The 17,483-nt window shown below is 32.3% G+C and overlaps 1 protein-coding gene across 1 annotated transcript in view; it reads left to right on the forward strand.

Annotated features, from left to right (window-relative positions):
- LOC124419400 overlaps positions 1 to 17,483 on the forward strand; it is a 245,153-nt gene that overhangs the window by 106,991 nt on the left and 120,679 nt on the right. The window lies entirely within an intron of this gene.

Genomic DNA, 17,483 nt, shown 5'->3' on the forward strand with positions numbered 1-17,483 from the left:
TTTGGTGGTGTTTACAGCCGAACGGTTCTTTACTTTACGCGTGAAAGGACATGTCATGAAGGTATACAGGACATATTTGAAGGTTATACACAAGCATTGTATGTGCCATTGTATACCAAACACCGAATATGTCGGAAACTTTGAAACGCTGATCCCAAATAAAATGTTTTGATCAAGCGGAACGGAACGAAACAGTAGAAACACAAAAAACCTATCCTAAAATCCTGGGTGACCCTGATGAGAATGTAGAGCATGTGGAGAGAACAGTGAAGCTCTAGAGCTCTTTCTTTGCTACTGTCAAGATAAAAATATCTTATCTTATATACATTCAGTGATTTTTTTATTTTTTCTTCCATGTACAACGAACCCTGTAGTGGCCTAGGTGTATATCTTCGGATTTTATGTAGTTACATTCTTTGTTTCAGAAAATTTCTTTAACGTTCAGAACAGGTTTTAAAATACAAAACAAATTGTATGAAACAAAATGTCAGTATTAAGATACATTGAACAAAAATGGTTTGACAGTTTATAAATAAAAATGCTTGAAATATCTCTTCGAGAACAATTTTTTAAGACATTTCGCTAGGAATGGATTTAAGATATTATTCAAATTGACAAATCAATGTTAAAGGTTTATTTACTTAAAATTACGCTTGCTTGATTTTTTTACCGACCATCAAAAACGGTTAGGTCGGTATGTCGGAATGTCGGAATGTCGAGAGTTTTACGTGAGTACCTAACATGATGCCCTACCCCACGGTGGTCTTTTTCATCCACTGGGTAGACTTGAGAACGGTCTACCATCGCCCCTTTATCCTTCAATGAATAACTCAGGTGGCAATTTTTGTACATTGGTTGAAGTACTGAAGCACTCAAGCTATCTAATCTCTAACAATTTTATAGCCTCTGTTGATTTGGCACCTAGACACGTAACCGGTGGACCGAAGTACGAATCCATTAAATAAGCCGAGGATATTGTTCTTACTCACAGGGAGACACTGTGGTAATTCTGATATGAACAAAGTATACTCTGAACATATCTGGACCCGGGATTGCAATAACACCAAGGTGGAGGCTTCACCAAGGTAAAATGCCCCTGGGCGTAGGTTAGTGATGAATTGATTTTGTCGTTCCGTTTGTTACACATAGAAATATTAGTCTATTTCTATATATATACCGGCCGTAGGCTGGCTATTTGGAGCCCACGCGAAAGTACTGGCAAAAACAAGTAAGTGTTTTATATTCGACTGTGTCGAATCTTTAATATCCACCATCAACATTGATATAATGCCATTTTTTTGGACCGATTCTTTTAAAATTTCGTAGAACGATTTTGTTAATATTATTTATGTCGCATTTTTGTGCTATCAATGAGCGTTAAAGTAATATTGCAAAGGAGACCTTATATGGGGGGTTGGGCCAATAATAGACCGATACTCATAAATATGTGAAGGGTACATGTTTTCTCATACAAAACTTGTTTAAAAGATAAAGTTAAATGCTGTAGTCCTATGTGAGCGTCACAACCATTAGTGTGCCTTGTAGTCATTTTTTAAGTTCCTATAAAATATGTTTCTGTCGAATTTCAACGCTAAAAGTGCTTCTTTTAGACAGTTTGGAGTTTTAGTCTTTTTCTGAAGGGTACTTGATATGGAGGTAGGGTCAATTATGGGCCCATCCTTATAAAATTTTACAAAGAGATTTAAAATTCAATAAAACATGTTTGTGCCGAATTTCACCGCTATATATGCTTTTTTTTTAGCCAGTTATGAGCGATAAAGTCATTTTCTGAAGGGGACCCTATATGGGGGATAGGCAAAATTGTGAACCAATATTGCTCATTTTAAATACCAAACAAACTGCATCAACTAAAAGTATCTATGCAAAATTTCAACTCTTTAGCTACTTCCGTTTATACTATCGTGTTTTCAACAGACAGATGGACGGACATGGCTAGATCATCTTAGAATCTAGCAAGGACCAAGAATATATATACTCTTATGGGTCTTAGACGAATATTTCAATGTATTACAAACGGATCGTGGGTATAAAAATTAAAATATCAACAGAATTTAAATAATTTGAAAAACACGAATGAAAAGTTTATTTAAATTAAAAGGTAATGTTATCAATATAATTTTAATAAATATCCCATATCTCCTTCTTATTTTTCAATTAAACACAATTTCAAGAAATATTAGCAAAAATGAAATCTTCCAAATTGTCAAAAATAGTAAGTATAAATGGTCTAGATTTTTAAGAGACTTTAAATGAAATATAGTAGAATTTCTAATAAGTAGCACGTTCCTCGATTTTTTATTTTTTCATTCAAACTAATTTGTACTAAAATTCGTCCTGCAGCACAGTGGGGCAGAATGGAAATTTTTTGGAAATAAATCTGGCATTTCTAAACGACTGATCCGATCGGGATAAAATTTGGCGTGAGCGTAGCCAAGGAGTATTCGAGTTTAAGTTTTGAAGATGAACCCCGCAGATCTGTGGCGGCTCAAAGTAGGGTACCTACGACATGTAAAATTTTTAAACTCGTGCCATTTTCTTGTTTTTCACCCAAATACAAAGATTTTTATATTTTCTGAAAGCGCTTGACGAAATCTTAAAAAAACATGCTTGGACATACTACTTATCTCTTACAATACCCCAGTTATAGGCATTTAAAAATTTAGTGATACAAAATTTACCATACCTTGGTCCGCCTTTTTTTGAATACCGGACGTAATTTTGGACCAAATGGACTCAATTTTTTCTTGTTAGTTAGACAACAAAATTTCCAATAATATACAAAAAAATTTCAGATCAATATCATTTACAGATCCAAAAATATACGTTTTTTAATTTAAAAATTCAAAAAAATTTTAGATTTTTTCCGTTTTTTGCCCAAAATGTGTCTTAACTCTTTTATTAATAAAATAAAATTTTCTTTAACAACATATAACAATTTTATAGTTTTCTAAAAGGTATCTTTACGCAGAACGCTTTGGCGTAAAAAACTTGTCCTATTTTTTGAAAATGTTGCCAATGCGTCCTTCCGAATATGACCTATTTTTTATCAAAACTTCAACTTTGGGCGACATGTTCTAAAATCCCAAAGCTGGGATCAGAAAACTGAAAGCAGTTTTGGAAACCTCAATATGTTTTCTATTTACTCCAAAAGTATTTTCGCAGCCCTGAAAGAAATGTGGACCCTATGGGCAAAAATGTAAAAAATCCCATTTTTGGGATTTTCATTCCTATTTTTGGGAATTGCGGGATGCCCTTTGACCTTTTCAATTTTCTTATTTGAAATGACAAATTTAACAAGCGTTGAAGATTTCATTGAGTTTTGTTCATAAATAAAGATTTTGTCATATATTACATATTTGTTAAATTTCTAAAACTATGATTTATATAAAAAATATATAAAAAAACAATTTAATACAATATCATCAGTTACTTTGTATAATAGCTTTTTATACCCACCATCAAAAAAGATGGGGGGTATATTGTTTTTGTCATTCCGTTTGTAACACATTAAAATATTCGTCTAAGACCCATAAAAGTATATATATTCTGGGTCCTTATTAGATTCTAAGACGATCTAGCCATGTCCGTCCGTCTGTCCGTCTGTCTGTCTGTCTGTCTGTTGAAAACACGATAGAGTCCAAACACGATAGAGTAGCTAGCGAGCTGAAATTTTGCACAGATACTTAAAGTTGATCCAGTTTGTTTGGTATTGAAAATGGGCAATATCGGTCCACGATTTCGCCTAGCCCCCATATAAGGCCCCTTTTAGAAAATGACATTATCGCCAATAACTGACTAACAAAAGCATCAATAGCGCTGTAATTCGGCACAAACATGTTTTATGGGGACATAAATCTTTTCATAGAATTTCATAAGGATCGGTTCATAATTGACCCTACCCCCCATACAAAGTACCCTTCAGAAAATAACTTTATCGTTCACAACTGACTAACAGAAGCATCAATAGCGGTGTAATTCGGAACAAACATGTTTTATGGTGACATAAATCTCTTCGTAGAATTTTATAAGGATCGGTCCATAATTGACCCTACCCCCCATATAAAGTCCCCTTCAGAAAATGACTTTATCGCAATAACTGGCTAAGAGAAGCATCAATAGCAGTGAAATTCGACACAAACATGTTTTATAGGGACATAAATCTTTTCATAGAATTTCATAAGGATAGGTCCATAATTGACCCTACCCCCCATACAAAGTAGCCTTCAGAAAATGACTTTAACGCTCACAACTGACTAACAGAAGCATCAATAGCGGTGTAGTTCGGCACAAACATGTTTTATGGGGACATAAATCTTTTCGTAGAATTTTATAAGGATCGGTTCATAATTAACCCTACCCCCATATAATTTCCCCTTCAGAAAATGACTTTGTCGCTCATAACTGGCTAAGAGAAGCATCAATAGCGGTGAAATTCGGCACAAACATGTTTTATGGTCTCATAAATCTCTTTGTAGAATTTTATAAGGATAATTGACCCTATACATAATTGACCCTATCCCACCTATAAGGTCCCTTTCAGAAAACGACTTTAATGCTCATATCTACCTTAAGAAGCATATATATAACAATAATATTCGACATATAAAAGTTTTATGGGAACTAAAATCATTTTCTTAAATTTTATGAGGATGAGTCCATTATTATCTAACCCCCTAATAAGGTGCCCTTTAGACAACGAATTCAACGCTCATTACTACAAAATTCTACATACACAAGTTTCGTGCGAGCCAAAATCTCCCTATCAAATTTTATAAGGATCGATCCTTATTGAAAGTAAGAATATCGGTTCACGTTTTCTCCTATCCCTATTATAATGCCCCCTTCAGAAAATAACTTTATCGCTAGGAGATGTATCAATAGCGGTGAAATTCAACACAAACATGTTTAATGAGAAGTTAAATTTATGCTCATATCTGCTCATAACATATATATAAAGCAATAAAATTGGAGATAAAAAAGTTTTATAGGAAATAAAATATATATATATATATATAATAATATATATATATATATATATATATATATATATATATATATATATATATATATATATATATATATATATATATAATATATATATATATATATATTATATATATATATATATATATATATATATTATATATATATATATATATATATATATATATATATAATCTTATAATATAATCTTAATCTTAAGACTACAAGGATCTGTAAATTGAAAACAATTTCTCTTAAAGGCAAACATAGAATAAGCTTTTGGGAGAATATAGTCAATAGTTCCCAAAACAATAATAGATTTGACTGATTTTAAACTATAGTTTCCAATTTTGTAAACCGTTGGAATAGGATTTGGAGATCTTGTGAAGGTTAAATGAAAGCTAAATCAGATTGCAAATTCAATCGATCCTGTGAAATATTTTTAAATCATCAGCATAAGGTAAAAATTTTGCATATTTAAAACATGAATGATGACATATTATTAATAAATTTAAAAAATAAAAGTAAAAATATTAAGATATGTGGTGGCGCTTACCGCCGAACACCTCTTTATTTTACGCGAACATATCATCAATGAATACTGGACATATTTGAAGGTTATACACAATCATTGGACGTGCCTGATCTTGGTATGCGATCAGCACGTCCAACAGAATATGTCGTAAACTTTGAAAGTTAAGATGTATTTTGAGGTATAACTCGATTAATAGCCTCCTGATGACCCTAGCGGAGTCCTGTCTGCTCTGGAAACGTCGCTAAATATCCTACCCATTGAAACATATTAAGATATTTGGTGGTGTTTACAGCCGAACGGTTCTTTACTTTACGCGGTGAAAGGACATGTCATGAAGGTATACAGGACATATTTGAAGGTTATACACAGGCATTGTATGTGCCATTGAATACCAAACACAGAATATGTCGGAAACTTTGAAACGCTGATCCCAAATAAAATTTTTGATCAAGCGGAACGGAACGAAACAGAGAAACACAAAAAACCTATCCTAAAATCCTGGGTGACCCTGATGAGAGAAAGACGAGAAATCTCCTTAAAATCAGCAGGTCTGAGGCTAGTTTGGTGGTACGTATTAAGAGCAAAGTTATATAAAATTTTACGTATGGATTCAGACGAATGTAGAGCATGTGGAGAGAACAGTAAAGCTCTAGAGCTCTTTCTTTGCTACTGTCAAGATAAAAATATCTTATCTTATATACATTCAGTGATTTTTTTTATTTTTTCTTCCATGTACAACGAACCCTGTAGTGGCCTAAGTATATATCTTCGGATTTTATGTAGTTACATTCTTTGTTTCAGAAAATTTTTCAGAAACAAATTGTATGAAACAAAATGTCAGAAGAATCGTTTTCTAAGAGACTCTTACAGCAAATAAAATCGAAGTATTAAGATACATTGAACAAAAATGGTTTGACAGTTTATAAATAAAAATGCTTGAAATATCTCTTCGAGAACAATTTTTTAAGACATTTCGCTAGGAATGGATTTAAGATATTATTCAAATTGACAAATCAATGTTAAAGGTTTATTTACTTAAAATTACGCTTGTTTGATTTTTTTACCGACCATCAAAAACGGTTAGGTCGGTATGTCGGAATGTCGAGAGTTTTACGTGAGTACCTAACGTGATGCCCTACCCCACGGTGGTCTTTTTCATCCACTGGGTATACTTGAGAACGGTCTACCATCGCCCCTTTATCCTTCAATGAATAACTCAGGTGGCAATTTTTGTACATTGGTTGAAGTACTGAAGCACTCAAGCTATCTAATCTCTGACCATTTTATAGCCTCTGTTGATTTGGCACCTAGATACGTAACCGGTGGACCGAAGTACGAATCCATTAAATAAGCCGAGGATATTGTTTTTTACTGTGGTAATTCTGATATGAACAAAGTAAACTCTGAACATATCTGGACAAGGAAGAAAATTTAATGGTATAATTTGTATATGATACCATTAATTCATCAACATACAAACCATCACACATCTCATTCATACGACACATTCTTAAGAGATAAATATACGACACATTCATTATAGGTAGACGGGTGGGGTGAGGCCCGCCGTATATCACATTCATCCCGTATCATATACAATTAATACCAACTCATTTCCAACGCTTAGTCCCATAGCCACTGCTATTGACTTTACCTTACATCAGTCTTTTAACCACCACTTACTCTTCCCGCGAATTCGGGTTTAAACCACAGCCACTAACACAGGACAATTGGCCACCCGTAGTACCAGATTATGCGGTGCTCTCGTATGACCTCTTTCAATCTATGCAAGGACTAAGCCAGACAGGAGCTATTGGCCACCTCTTTATACCCCGGGATTGCAATAACACCAAGGTGGAGGCTTCACCAAGGTAAAATGCCCCTGGGCGTAGGTTAGTGATGAATTGATTTTGTCGTTCCGTTTGTTACACATAGAAATATTAGTCTATTTCTATATATACCGGCCGTAGACTGGCTATTTGGAGCCCACGCGAAAGTACTGGCAAAAACAAGTAAGTGTTTTATATTCGACTGTGTCGAATCTTTAATACCCACCATCAACATTGATATAATGCCATTTTTTTGGACCGATTCTTTTAAAATTTCGTAGAACGATTTTGTTAATATTACTTATGTCGCATTTTTGAGCTATCAATGAGCGTTAAAGTAATATTGTAAAGGAGACCTTATATGGGGGGTTGGGCCAATAATAGACCGATACTCATAAATATGTGAAGGGTACATGTTTTCTCATACAAAACTTGTTTAAAAGATAAAGTTAAATGCTGTAGTCCTATGTGAGCGTCACAACCATTAGTGTGCCTTGTAGTCATTTTTTTAAGTTCCTATAAAATATGTTTCTGTCGAATTTCAACGCTAAAAGTGCTTCTTTTAGACAGTTAGGAGTTTTAGTCTTTTTTATGGAGGTAGGGTTAATTATGGGCCCATCCTTATAAAATTTTACAAAGAGATTTAAAATTCAATAAAACATGTTTGTGCCGAATTTCACCGCTATATATGCTTTTTTTTTAGCCAGTTATGAGCGATAAAGTCATTTTCTGAAGGGGACCCTATATGGGGGATAGGCAAAATTGTGAACCAATATTGCTCATTTTAAATACCAAACAAACTGCATCAACTAAAAGTATCTATGCAAAATTTCAACCCGTTTATACTATCGTGTTTTCAACAGACAGACGGACGGACATGGCTAGATCATCTTAGAATCTAGCAAGGACCAAGAATATATATACTCTTATGGGTCTTAGACGAATATTTCAATGTATTACAAACGGATCGTGGGTATAAAAATTAAAATATCAACAGAATTTAAATAATTTGAAAAACACGAATGAAAAGTTTATTTAAATTAAAAGGTGATGTTATCAATATAATTTTAATAAATATCCCATATCTCCTTCTTATTTTTCAATTAAACACAATTTCAAGAAATATTAGCAAAAATGAAATCTTCCAAATTGTCAAAAATAGTAAGTATAAATGGTCTAGATTTTTAAGAGATTTTAAATGAAATATAGTAGATTTTCTAATAGCACGTTCCTCGATTTTTTATTTTTTCATTCAAACTAATTTGTACTAAAATTCGCCCTGCAGGCGAAATTCGACCGGAATCATTGAAGGAAAAATGGATATAAATGATAAAAAATTATCTCAATTATCAAAGGGGCTAGTCGAAATAATGGACCGATTTTAACCGTTTTCCATAGACTTTTCCTTGGGCCAAAAGAAGCGTGTGTGCCAAATTTCATTGTTTATTCGACTCAGAAAATGATTCTAAGCCGATTGATAACTTTATAGTTGGTATACGAATATTTTTGTATGTTAGAAACATCAGCACAACCCCAATATATATAAATAATCAATTATTAAAATTAAAACATGGTTGGGTTTGCAATTATTTTAATATATTGCCTCTCCCCATAACATTTATTTGGCTCTCTTTTTTATAAACTTCCAAATAAAATTTAGACTTTTGCAAAACTTTATGTTGTAAAGTTCACGTAAATCAGGCTTTTATAATTATACCCTATATCTCTTTAGTGGGGAGGGTATATTGCAAATTGGAAACTATAGTTTAAAATCAGTCAAATCTATTATTGTTTTGGGAACTATTGACTATATTCTCCCAAAAGCTTATTCTATGTTTGCCTTTAAGAGAAATTGTTCTTAATTTACAGATCCTTGTAGTCTTAAGATTATTTACACTGCCTTTGTTAGATCAAGGCTTGAATATGCGGCTATCGTTTGGACTCCACATTCTAAACTTTTAATTACCCGCGATTAAAGAGTTCAATAGAAATTTATTAAATTTGCTTTTTCATCCATTACTTTTGATAATCCAATACAGTAGGGTATCCAACTCTTCATCATATCGATCGAAATGTCTATTACTTGGATTACAGTCTCTAATTCAATCAAATAAATCTAATAGTTAATTTGCATGTTGAAAATTTTGTATTAAATACAGTTAAATCACAAAATACTTTTAATAATTACTTCACAATAATTAAGTAAAAACATAATAAAAACTTAAAAATAGAAAAATTGTGCTTCTATTTGTACTATTGAGTATACAATGCAAAAATTTTGGTCTTCGTATCATTGGTCATTCGTAATAAAGAGAATTCATACTACTGAACTTCTACTGTTTTCGCACATTTTGGTTCTTTAAAAGATTCTTTTTAAGTTATCTATAATATTGAACCTAGAAACATGAAAAATTAAATGAGAACCCATGAAAGGAAACTTTTTAATTGTCAGAAGGAACTTTTTAAATTTTCTATAATATTGAACATATAAACTTGAAATTAAACTTGACGGTGCTCCAGTGCACAGTGGGGAGAATGAAAATTTTTGGAAATAAATCTGGCATTTCTAAACGGCTGATCCAATCAGGCGTGAGCGTAGCCAAGGAGTATTCGAGTTCAAGTTTTGAAGATGAACCCCGCAGATGCCCCAGGGACGGAGCTGTGGCGGCTCAAAGTAGGGTACCTACGACATGTAAAATTTTTAAACTCGTGCCATTTTTTTTGTTTTTCACCCAAATACAAAGATATATTTTCTGAAAGCGCTCGACGAGATCTTAAAAAAACATGCTTGGGCATACTACTTATCTCTTATAATATCCGAGTTATAGGCATTTAAAAATTTAGTGATACAAAATTTACATTTACAGATCCAAAAATATACGCTTTTTAATTTAAAAATTCAAAAAATTTTAGATTTTTGCCGTTTTTTTGCCCAAAATGTGTCTTAACTTTTATTAATAAAATAAAATTTTCTTTAAGAACATATAACAATTTTATAGTTTTCTAAAAGGTATCTTTACGCAGAACGCTTTGGCGTAAATAACTTGTCCTATTTTTGGAAATGTTGCCACTGCGTCCTTCCGAATATGACCTATTTTTTATCAAAACTTCAACTTTGGGCGACATGTTCTAAAATCCCAAAGCTAGGATCAGAAAACTGAAAGCAGTTATGGAAACCTCAATATGTTTTCTATTTACTCCAAAAGTATTTTCCCAGCCCTGAAAGAAATGTGGACCCTATGGGCAAAAATGTAAAAAATCCCATTTTTGGGATTTTCATTCCTATTTTTGGGAATTGCGGAATGTCCTTTGACCTTTTCAATTTTTTTTTTGCATTTTCTTATTTGAAATGACAAATTTAACAAGCGTTGAAGATTTCATTGAGTTTTGTTCATAAATGAAGATTTTGTCATATATTACATATTACATACATATTACATATGTTAAATTTCTAAATCTATGATTTATATCAAAATTTTAATAGGGTCGCAGATAGCTACAACAATTTAGTCCATATTTATCCCTTAATATCTTTTTTAGTTAGATATGGAAATTCTCTACCCTTTACAAAAAATTTCAAGCCAATATCTCAATTACATTCAAAAATATGTTCATTTAAACATGTGTCCTTTAATTTCATCTTTTTCATACTTTAGTATTAAGTATGACAGAACATACATTTGGTGTTGAATAAAATATTTGGACAATTTTTAAAAATTATTTAGTTAATTATTTTATTAAAGACTATAACATTGTTTATACAATAAAAAATATAATTTTATTATGAGCCACGCACAACAACACCTAAATCACCCCACACAAACCCCCTTTCCCGCCCACCGAAATATAAAACACAATTTAATACAATATTACAATATATAATACATAAAAGTATATATATTCTGGGTCCTTATTAGATTCTAAGACGATCTAGCCATGTCCGTCCGTCTGTCCGTCTGTCTGTCTGTCTGTTGAAAACACGATAGAGTCCAAACACGATAGAGTAGCTAGCGAGCTGAAATTTTGCACAGATACTTAAAGTTGATCCAGTTTGTTTGGTATTGAAAATGGGCAATATCGGACCACGATTTCGCCTAGCCCCCATATAAGGCCCCCTTTAGAAAATGACATTATCGCCAATAACTGACTAACAAAAGCATCAATAGCGCTGCGATTCGGCAAAAACATGTTTTATGGGGACATAAATCTTTTCATAGAATTTCATAAGGATCGGTTCATAATTGACCCTACCCCCCCATACAAAGTACCCTTTAGAAAGTGACTTTATCGTTCACAACTGACTAACAGAAGCATCAATAGCGGTGTAATTCGGTACAAACATGTTTTATGGTGACATAAATCTCTTCGTAGAATTTCATAAGGATAGGTCCATAATTGACCCTACCCCCCATACAAAGTAGCCTTCAGAAAATGACTTTAACGCTCACAACTGACTAACAGAAGCATCAATAGCGGTGTAATTCGGCACAAACATGTTTTATGGTCTCATAAATCTCTTTGTAGAATTTTATAAGGATAATTGACCCTATCCCACCTATAAGGTCATTTCAGAAAACGACTTTAATGCTCATATCTACCTTAAGAAGCATATATATAACAATAATATTCGACATATAAAAGTTTTATGGGAACTAAAATCATTTTCTTAAATTTTATGAGGATGAGTCCATTATTATCTAACCCCCTAATGAGGTGCCCTTTAGACAACGAATTTAACGCTCATTACTACAAAATTCTACATACACAAGTTTCGTGCGAGCCAAAATCTCCCTATCAAATTTTATAAGGATCGATCCTTATTGAAAGTAAGAATGTCGGTTCACGTTTTCTCCTATCCCTATTATAATGCCCCCTTCAGAAAATAACTTTATCGCTAGGAGATGTATCAATAGCGGTGAAATTCAACACAAACATGTTTAATGAGAACTTAAATTTATGCTCATATCTGCTGATAACATATATATAAAGCAATAAAATTCAAGATAAAAAAGTTTTATAGGAAATAAAATCATTTTCATAAATTTAATGAAAATGGATTTATAATTGACCTTACCAAGGTCCCCTTCTGAAAATGAATTTTGGACTTATTACTGACCCAAAAATGTGAGTACATCAGTAAAATTCTACATAAACATGAATGATTTGATGGTGGGTATATAAGATTCGGCATGGCCGAATATAACACTCTTACTTGTTTTATTTGAACTGTTTATCTTAAACATAATACAATTAATTCTTAAAACCTACTTATATAGTTAATTCCTAACACTACTTATTTCCTATAAAATAATCTGTCATATCGGTATATATATCCAGACGGTAATACAAGTCCTTTAAATCTTCCTCGTTTTGAGATGATAGAGTTTCATAACAAATCCATCTTTTTCGCATAGTTGAAAGAACAGGATCAGAAGATAGAAGTAAACTATTAAAAGTATCTTCATTCTGTGATTGCCTGGAGCATTTTCTTGAGCTGAAAATTTGAACATGCTTAAAATCTTGATTCCTCGCTTCCTGGGCTTCTTCTGTTAACTCTCCAAGTGGAAGAATATTCGATTCAATTATTATTTGACCATGACACAATACTTTGTGCACTGTTGGTGTTAGTTCCCTCCATGGATACAGAGATACAAGTAATTTAGAAATTTCAGATGTATATTCCCCAAATCGATTTCCATTAATTTTATGTTTACTATTCAGTGCCATTAAAATAGTGTTAACTCTTCGAAGAAACTCCTTGTCGATTCCAGTTATTTTTGAAGTAATTTCAAAATCACGAAAAAAAACCTTCTCGCCATATTACCGTCATTTGTACTACCGCAACTTGGAAGTGGTTTGTCGATGTTTAATCCCATCTGAACTTTAAATTCTTCTTGGATTCTGCTTTTTTCCGCAGCTCTCAGTTCTTTCAATTCTTCATTATTTTTTGTTGATTTAGTAAGATTCTCTGGCACACTTCTATATTTGAGGTCGTATGCTATGTGTAAAAAGTAATCCAAAAATCGTATTCTGACATGAAGTGGTGAAATTCCGAAAGACAGGACTTCTTCATTAATACTTCTGCTTTTGTTTATATTTGAGAATTGCGATAAAACGGAACACAACTCTTTGTACTTTAATGTAATCTTCATTGTAGATTTATTAAATATGGTACTTAAGTAAAATCTGAGAAATTTACTTATATACCAATTCTTGTCATTTCCGATACAGGTATTCCAAAGTAAAAAATTACGAACTGTCTACCTATTAACATTTAGGGCTATATTACTATAACCTGTAATTCAGTCATTGATATTTCTTATTAGTGAATGAATCGTAATTATCATTACCTGTAAATTTTTACCTAAATGATCATAAACGAAACAGAACGAAATGATCTGTCAAAAAAGTTTAGGTAAAAAATAGTTATAAATTTCTGAAAATTTAAGCATAATAGTACCTTTCAATTATAAGGATAAGCAAACAAATAGAAAATAGGTAAATATAAGATTTAAACATGTTCTGTCATATTTAATACTAAAATATGAAAAATATGAAATTAAAGTATACAGGTTTAAATGAACATATTTTAATATGTAATTGAGATATTGGCTTGAATTTTTTGTAAAGGGTCGAGAATTTCCATATCTAACTAAAAAAGACATTAAGGGATAAATATGGACTAAATTGTTGTAGCTATCTGCGACCCTATTAAAATTTTGATATAAATCATAGTTTTAAGAATTTAACAAATACTTATGTAATATATGACAAAATCTTTATTTATGAACAAAACTCAATGAAATCTTCAACGCTTGTTAAATTTGTCATTTCAAATAAGAAAATAAAAATTGAAAAGGTCAAAGGGCATCCCGCAATTCCCTAAAATAGGAATGAAAATCCCAAAAATGGGATTTTTTACATTTTTGCCCATAGGGTCCACATTTCTTTCAGGGCTGGAAAATACTTTTGGAGTAAATAGAAAACATATTGAGGTTTCCAAAACTGCTTTCAGTTTTCTGATCCCAGCTTTGCGATTTTAGAACATGTCGCCCAAAGTTGAAGTTTTGATAAAAAATAGGTCATATTGGGAAGGACGCAGTGGCAACATTTTCAAAAAATAGGACAAGTTTTTTACGCCAAAGCGTTCTGCGTAAAGATACCTTTTAGAAAACTATAAAATTGTTATACGTTCTTAAAGAAAATTTTATTTTATTAATAAAAGAGTTAAGACACATTTTGGGCAAAAAAACGGCAAAAATCTAAAAATTTTTGAATTTTTAAATTAAAAAAAGTATATTTTTGGATCTGTATATTATATTGATCTGAAATTTTTTGTATATTATTGGAAATTTTGTTGTCTAACTAACAAGAAAAAAATGAGTCCATTTGGTCCAAAATTACGGTATTCAAAAAAAGGCGGACCAAGGTATGGTAAATTTTGTATCACTAAATTTTTAAATGCCTATAACTCGGATATTATAAGAGATAAGTAGTATGTCCAAGCATGTTTTTTCAAGATCTCATCTTTGTATCTTTGTATTTGGGTGAAAAACAAAAAAATGGCACGAGTTTAAAAATTTTACATGTCGTAGGTACCCTACTTTGAGCCGCCACAGCTCCGTCCCTGGGGCATCTGCGGGGTTCATCTTCAACTTAAACTCGAATACTCCTTGACTACGCTCACGCCCAATTTTATCACGATCGGATCAGCCGTTTAGAAATGCCAGATTTCTTTCCAAAAAATTTCCATTCTGCCCCACTGTGCAGTGAATCAATAGAGTTGGATACCCTACTGTCACTTCTTCATCTTTTTCATATTTTAGTATTAAGTATGACAGAACATACATTTGGTGTTGAATAAAATATTTGGGACATTTTTAAAAATTATTTAGTTAATTATTTTATTAAAGACTATAACATTGTATATACAATAAAAAATATAATTTTATTATGAGCCACGCACAACAACACCTAAATCACCCCACACAAACCCCCTTTCCCGCCCACCGAAATATAAAACTCAATTTAATACAATATCATCATTAGTATAATAGCTTTTTATACCCACCATCAAAAAAGATGGGGGTATATTGTTTTTTGTCATTCCGTTTGTAACACATTAAAATATTCGTCTAAGTCCCATAAAAGTATATATTCTGGGTCCTTATTAGATTCTAAGACGATCTAGCCATGTCCGTCCGTCTGTCTGTTGAAAACACGATAGAGTCCAAACACGATAGAGTAGCTAGCGAGCTGAAATTTGCACAGATACTTAAAGTTGATCCAGTTTGTTTGGTATTGAAAATGGGCAATAGCGGTCCACGATTTCGCCTACCCCCATATAAGGCCCCCTTTAGAAAATGACATTATCGCCAATAACTGACTAACAAAAGCATCAATAGCGCTGTAATTCGGCACAAACATGTTTTATGGGGACATAAATCTTTTCATAGAATTTCATAAGGATCGGTTCATAATTGACCCTACCCCCCATACAAAGTACCCTTCAGAAAATGACTTTATCGTTCACAACTGACTAACAGAAGCATCAATAGCGGTGTAATTCGGCACAAACATGTTTTATGGTGACATAAATCTCTTCGTAGAATTTTATAATGCTCATATCTACCTTAAGAAGCATATATATAACAATAATATTCGACATATAAAAGTTTTATGGGAACTAAAATCATTTTCTTAAATTTTATGAGGATGAGTCCATTATTATCTAACCCCCTAATAAGGTGCCCTTTAGACAACGAATTTAACGCTCATTACTACAAAATTCTACATACACAAGTTTCGTGCGAGCCAAAATCTCCCTATCAAATTTTATAAGGATCGATCCTTATTGAAAGTAAGAATGTCGGTTCACGTTTTCTCCTATCCCTATTATAATGCCCCCTTCAGAAAATAACTTTATCGCTAGGAGATGTATCAATAGCGGTGAAATTCAACACAAACATGTTTAAATGAGAACTTAAATTTATGCTCATATCTGCTCATAACATATATATAAAGCAATAAAATTCGAGATAAAAAAGTTTTATAGGAAATAAAATCATTTTCATAAATTTAATGAAAATGGATTTTTTAATTGACCTTACCAAGGTCCCCTTCTGAAAAATGAATTTTGGACTTATTACTGACCCAAAAATGTGAGTACATCAGTAAAATTCTACATAAACATGAATGATTTGATGGTGGGTATATAAGATTCGGCATGGCCGAATATAACACTCTTACTTGTTTTATTTGAACTGTTTATCTTAAACATAATACAATTAATTCTTAAAACCTACTTATATAGTTAATTCCTAACACTACTTATTTCCTATAAAATAATCTGTCATATCGGTATACATATCCAGAAGGTAATACAAGTCCTTTAAATCTTCCTCGTTTTGAGATGATAGAGTTTCATAACAAATCCATCTTTTTCGCATAGTTGAAAGAACAGGATTAGAAGATAGAAGTAAACTATTAAAAGTATCTTCATTCTGCGATTGCCTGGAGCATTTTCTTGAGCTGAAAATTTGAACATGCTTAAAATCTCGATTCCTCGCTTCCTGGGCTTCTTCTGTTAACTATCCAAGTGGAAGAATATTCGATTCAATTATTATTTGACCATGACACAATACTTTGTGCACTGTTGGTGTTAGTTCCCTCCATGGATACAGAGATACAAGTAATTTAGAAATTTCAGATGTATATTCCCCAAATCGATTTCCATTAATTTTATGTTTACTATTCAGTGCCATTAAAATAGTGTTAGCTCTTCGAAGAAACTCCTTGTCGATTCCAGTTATTTTTGAAGTAATTTCAAAATCTCGAAAAAAACCTTCTCGCCGTATTACCGTCATTTGTACTACCGCAACTTGGAAGTGGTTTGTTGATGTTTAATCCCATCTGAACTTTAAATTCTTCTTGGATTCTGCTTTTTTTCCGCAGCTCTCAGTTCTTTCAATTCTTCATTATTTTTTGTTGATTTAGTAAGATTCTCTGGCACACTTCTATATTTGAGGTCGTATGCTATGTGTAAAAAGTAATCCAAAAATCTATTCTGGCATGAAGTGGTGAAATTCCGAAAGACAGGACTTCTTCATTAATAC

This window comes from Lucilia cuprina, chromosome 4 (genome assembly GCF_022045245.1).
Source record: "Lucilia cuprina isolate Lc7/37 chromosome 4, ASM2204524v1, whole genome shotgun sequence".
NCBI lineage: Eukaryota > Metazoa > Arthropoda > Insecta > Diptera > Calliphoridae > Lucilia > Lucilia cuprina.